The following is a 6,206-nucleotide window of genomic DNA, read 5'->3' as shown; positions in this document are numbered from 1 at the left end:
TCATCAAAATGCAAAATAATTATATTAACAACTACAACAAATGCACAATGTTGTCGATAAACTATACAGTAGATTTACTCTTTCCTGACAGGAACAAGGATGAAACACTCCCCTCTGTCCCCCAGCCTGAATAGTGCTGTCTTTATTATGATAGAGTTGCCATGGTGACGGGTACTAATTGATGGGCCTATCATTCATTATTGAGTGACAGCCACCCTAGTGGCCCTGACTGGAATTCTTCTGGACAACTGTCACAGTGGGACTGAATGCAGCAGTAACCTTACTGTGGAGGTGAGTCACAAACACATAATCACACATGCAGAAAAACCATTCACACACACAAGCATACACACAGGAACAAAGACAGGCATGTACAGACTTGCAAAGACACACCCACAGGCTCTGTGCACATGTATAGCCTACAAAACCCTTCATAGAAACAGCTACACACACAGAGCCACAAACGTACATTCACACATGCACAAAGTAGATGCTCACTCAATCAGTCTCAATGACATGCGACTTACACATATTGACCGTCTAATCTTTGTTGGGGCGTTTGGTAGTGTGAAAGCACCTCACACACACACACACACACACACTTCTCCTTACTCAACATTATTCACCCTCTTGTGCACACCACATCTCCAAGACAGACCTAACAACATCCGGCTTCTGTGTTTTCCACACATTTGAGTAACATGCAAACTGAAGCAGTCTGCCCTATTCTCTTTTCTTCTCTACAAGAAATTAAAAGCCACAAGGAAAGAGAGCCAGTCAATTAAGTCACTTAGGGCCTGGCCTTCAGGTGTCCTTGGAGGACAGGACGAGGGAGCAGTGCAGTTGTATTACTGTGTGTTGATGTGTGTGTGTGTGTGTGTGTGTGCGTGTGTGCGTGCGTGCGTGAGTGTGTGTGTGTGCAAAGGGTAGTGCCTCTCCTCCTCTGACAGTGGGGGCTTGCCCTGCCTCTTGTACTGTAAAGACGAGGGCTTTAAATTGCTTCCGTCACCAGGCCCTGAGTAATGAGTGTGATTCTAATCGCAGTTCCTGGGGCCATCGGCATTAGTCTTAATCTGAGCGGGGCGCTCCAACACCACTGACAAGTAATGTAGAGCAGGTAGGGGCGTAATGAGAGGATGCACGCACACACACACGCTGATGCACATGCACAGGTTACCCCACCCAAGATGCAGAGGAAGGCTTCTGTAATAAGAACACAGTTACTAGAACCTCCCTCCCATCTTTCTCCTCCAGGGCTGGTTAGGTATGCAGGGGCTGTGAAAAATGGTTGAAGCCTACTGCAGACCACTACTATACACTACTGCAGGGATGTTTGGGTCTTTGAGCATACACAGATGAAAAGGTAATTCAAATTTTAGCTTGGTGCTATTTAATAATAAAAACTACAGTACAAATATTGAATAGCTACACCCTATAACTGCTAAATTATACATGTGGGATGCTTGGAATAAAAGGGAAATGTACACAAATCATTTCAATTGACAATAAAATAACAAAAAAAGTGTTCCATTTGTACGAGCGTGCAGTGTGTTTTTTTTGCTAAGGATAAATACAGGAGTGTGTTTATTGATCTTTGTGGGTACTCAATTCCTCTGGCCTCTGCATGCTGTCACAGTTGTTCATATGCACTGTGACCAAACAGGTAGCGAAGCAGAGAGTCCACTGGCACTGGGTTAGTGGAGGGCTAAATTGCTGTGGGGCTGTGAGTGGCTGCATAGCCGAGCAGGTCTTTCCTCTCTGTCTCTCTGTGTTTGCCTGTGTTAAACTCCTTTCTCTGCCCTCATCCATCCTCTCATCCAGTCTCCAGCTCTGTCCATCTATCAATCCCAGCACTTTGTCAGAGCCCACTCCATCCTTACTGCTGCAATAACAAAGGAGAGAGGGCTGGGGAGTGAGTGAGTGTGTGTGTGTGTGTGTGTGTGTGTGTGTGTGTGTGTGTGTGTGTGTGTGTGTGTGTGTGTGTGTGTGTGTGTGTGTGTGTGTGTAACAGAGGTCTTCACAATAAAGCAACAGAGAGAGAGACAGATTCAGAGGGGACAGAGGAGGAAAGTGGGGAGGGCGGCCCTGCCTCCACCATCGGCCACTGCCTCCAAGCCTTGTCACTGGGGAGCTTTTCACCTCCCATATGCATCGGTGCTGATCTGCTGACAGAGGCCCTGACGCGCGTCGTCTTCTATTGCACAGGCAAGCAGAAACACTAATGCCGTGCCCCCACCTACCTGAAGACAGCCAAGACAGGCAACTGGCGAAGAGAAGTTGGAAGGTGGCAGGAGCTGAATGGGTGACAGAGGTGAAGACAGGTAGCAGGAGGAAGAAGAACTTGAGGAGGATGGTGGAGAGGATAAACTGCAGGAGGAAAGTAGTAAAAGCAGGAAAACACAGGAGCAGAGGCTGGGAAATGAGGGAAATACAGGAGAAAGTTAAGCCAAAAACCTGAGAGCAGGCTTGAAAAGAGATGTGATTGGAAAGACAAATAACAGTGGGTAGAGGTTGGAAGGAGCTGTATACTTAATTTTCCTGCAGTCCAGTAGGAAAGTGGCTCAGTTTGTTTTTTTCTTCGCTGTGCATCGATAGATATCACAGGGAGAAAATGTCTCCTTAATTAAGCCTTGATCAGCTGCATGTCAGTGGTGGTTTGCAGGCTGAGCAGAGTTGTGGGGCCTTACTGACCAACCACTCAGTCTAGCTGAGACGCAAATGAGAAGAGGTTGCTCACACTCCATCGCCAAACGCACAAACAAATGAGCTCAACAGAACCAAGTAAAACTCATTTTATCTTGAATCATATGAAAAAGGGTCAAGCTGATTATGTTCATAATTATATATATAATATTTATATTATATATTATAATATTATTATTGCTTATAAAGCCCTATAGTGTTTTGTATAATATCCATGGACTGTCAGAGGGGATCTAATGCGGCAGGAAGATTTTAGGGCTGTTGGAACAAATTCTGAAAGTTGATTATAATTTGAATAGTAAAAAAATCAATACTATACAAATGCTGAAATTCACTACTCAAATGTGATTCTTTTTAGAAATAGGTTGGCTAACTTTAGCTAATTTCCGTCTTCTCAAGTCACGTCTGATGCACAATAAGTTACGGGAGTGAGAAACGCAAGGCATTGTGAGCTAACGTTACGTACCGAGTAACGTTAGTACAGGGGGAGAGACAGGCTGCGGCTGGAAATCGGAAGAAGGTTTCTTAGAAGAGTTTTGACAAGACTTTAAAATTGACATCCAACGAGCCAAAATGCTAATGTTAGACAACAGTTAGCTCGTTCTGGTTTCCTAGCTGCATTGCGTGTTGCCTTGACGCAATTGTGCTAACCAAGCAACGTTTGCCTTTACAACAGAGATGCTTCACTACACTTGTTAGATAGCTAATGTTTCATTACAGAGTTCTCTGTTGATTTGTCTTTGTCACTGTATGGAACATAATGTTAACAGAAAGCGACGCGCCAGAAATGCAATGCGCCATGACGTAGATCCCCTTCAAGGCCAGGCTGTTAGTAGACCCTCTATTGGGCAGAAAGTGTAACAACAACCACACGTATAAGATTGAGTAGTTTAGTACATATTTATAACCGGCTGCATTTGAGCATTACATATTTATATATTATTCGAATATTTAAAAAATAAATTAAATTGAAATGGTATTATAGAGGAAGACTGACAGTTCTAGTCAGCGCAACAACAAAATACTGACATTTAAATGCAGATTGAATCGAATAACATACATTTTTTTAATTGTTTAACTCCACAAAGGTAGTCTCGCAGCGCACACTAATGTATAATGAACTGAAATTGCTGGCTGCTCTGTGCCCCGCGGTTTTTGTTTCAGTGTTGTATTGAAGCTTAATGGGCCTATTTGACAGCTGCAGTATGAGATGCAAACAAACGAATGAAAACTAATCTTTATGCAAACAAATACAAATCTATCAAAGTCAGCATGTTTGGTTCAGTCCGGATCACAACCACGTTTGGCTCAACCCCAAAGTAAGAAAGTTCAAACATGGTTTATATTAAACTTTAGTGGTGTTAATTTACACAGCCAAACAATCTATTTAAAAATTGGTAGCGGAATGCAACGTTCTCTAAACACAGCAAAGCATAGCTGGCTATGGAGTTAGTGTGGAACTTTTGCTCTTGACCTCCCTGAGTTTAGCAAATTATCTCATGCACATCCATTAGGATTCAACTCATACAGCAAAGTCAGTAAGTGTGGTTTTAATTCATACAAACATCTAGGCCTAATTTTGATGAGCAGGTTGTTACGGTTAATGAAAACAGCATCATCACAGCCTAAGCACCATGAAAAATGATCAAACTTTACATCAGCTGTGCATCTTCAAAGGCAGACTCTTGCAATGCTGATGATGCTGTAATGGCTGATCAAAGGCGAATTACAACACAAGTGCATAGTATGATTTCTAGTAACATAAAGATAAGTGAATATGTTGAATGAAGACATAACACTGAATGTATCTGCAAAAATGAATATGAAGGAAACAAAAAGGTAAGATGGTACTACATATTACTGATAGTGATGGTCAAATGAAGCTTCCCAAACCACTGTCTTTATTTTCTGAGCTCACTAGATGGCGCTCTCTGTTCAACAAAGGGTTGAAAACACACTGAGTTATCATTCCTTTAATCTTTTTCTTTGAAGAGAGAGCACCATCTAGTGAGATCAGAAAATAAAGACAGTGGTTCGCGAAGCTTCATTTGACCATCACTAACTACTGATTGTTGGGGAATTCAGCCTTGTGCTTTAATTTAATAAATACCCGTTATACTACAGAGAGCATTACTTACATTCAGAAGCTACCCATAATGCAGATTTTAGCCTATTTGAATTTCGCTTCTAAAACTGCGCACACTAAAACAAAGCGAGCAAGTCTCTCCCTCACTTCTGATGCAGTTTCCAATCAGGTGACACTAATTAGACAGCAATAAACTGTTATTAATCGGCCGGACAGCATACAACGAGCCAGATATAAATGGTGGCTGTCAAGGCCTTACTCAGGAACCAAATGAGTATTCTCAGTTCACTGCCTGTGTGAGGCATCACCACCTATGTCCTTTAACAAATGGTCACCATTCACATACTGTTAATGGTGTTGGAAACACATGCACGTGCACACGCACACACACACACACACACACACACACACACACACACACACACACACACACACACACACACACACACACACACACACACACACACACACACACACAATTGCTGTAATGTGCTGTCTCTAAATGTAATGTCATTGTGAATGGTGTGTACCGGAGTCTTTCAGAAGACACAGAAAGCAAAACCATCAAACTCACAGCTTTACAGGGACTGAAAACAGCTCCTACTATTAATCAGCTCACCAAAATAAATGTCATATAATTATCCTCCTTCCTCTGTCTGGGTAATGTGGGCCAAGCATCTTCTTTGAGACCTCTCCCAATCCGGCTTGCAGATAACGGCCCTAATAAATGAGAGCCCTATTTACAAAGTCAGCTCCACTTTAGCCAATCTGTGCCTGCAGAGAGCAGTTAGGGCTGGAGAAATGAAAACGTATATCGACAGAAAGGAGCTGGACAAGCTCCTCTAAGGCAGCCAAGACAATCTATTAAGGCCATGTTTTCCAACGTCTTGATTTCTACCAGTTTATCAGGTCTGCCTCACAAGACGGGCATTTATGATGGAATGTGATTGGATTACACTGAGCACTAACCATGCGTGATTGGTTTAGCTGACAATTATTAAATTCCTGTCTAAATGGACTGGGGGTTGATATTATTTCTTCTGCTATGGAATACAGGGTAAAGGGGGTGGGGGGGTGTGAAGTAAGAGGATTTGATATTATATCACTCAGTTTGTGCTTTAGTGCAGCATCGAGACTGACAGTAATGCATTGGTAAGGACGTGGTGCTGACAGCACACCAACATATTCATGTCCGATCACCCCTGGCTCAAGAATCTTCCGAACTGAGAATAATCCATTCTGAAAAGTGGAAGTGGGTGTGTTCAGCTGTTCTTCTCATAAGCGGTTTTGAGAAGAAAATGAAGTCATGGCCAAAAGGATCGGAAATGACAATGAAACTGGAGAAGAAGGGGAAAAACTGCATGGGCGTGGGATTTTCTTAACTGTTAAAAGACTACACATTTGAAAATCCCTGAAT

General features: G+C 42.6%; 1 protein-coding gene and 1 long non-coding RNA gene across 4 annotated transcripts in view; one reads left to right on the top strand and one right to left on the bottom strand.

The window, feature by feature from the left end:
• lrmda (leucine rich melanocyte differentiation associated) overlaps positions 1-6,206 on the bottom strand; it is a 218,034-nt gene that overhangs the window by 141,588 nt on the left and 70,240 nt on the right. The gene's annotated exons all lie outside the window — the stretch shown is intronic.
• The window catches only part of LOC116705370 (uncharacterized), a 14,478-nt gene continuing 11,233 nt past the window's right edge, over positions 2,962-6,206 (top strand). The window contains exon 1 of the long non-coding RNA XR_004335921.1: positions 2,962-3,223. This is a non-coding gene — a long non-coding RNA (uncharacterized LOC116705370). The remainder of the gene's footprint in view (positions 3,224-6,206) is intronic.

This window comes from Etheostoma spectabile, chromosome 17 (genome assembly GCF_008692095.1).
Source record: "Etheostoma spectabile isolate EspeVRDwgs_2016 chromosome 17, UIUC_Espe_1.0, whole genome shotgun sequence".
Classification (NCBI taxonomy): domain Eukaryota; kingdom Metazoa; phylum Chordata; class Actinopteri; order Perciformes; family Percidae; genus Etheostoma; species Etheostoma spectabile.
The sequence above is the reverse complement of the archived record's forward strand: the minus strand, read 5'-3'. Positions and strand labels throughout refer to the sequence as shown.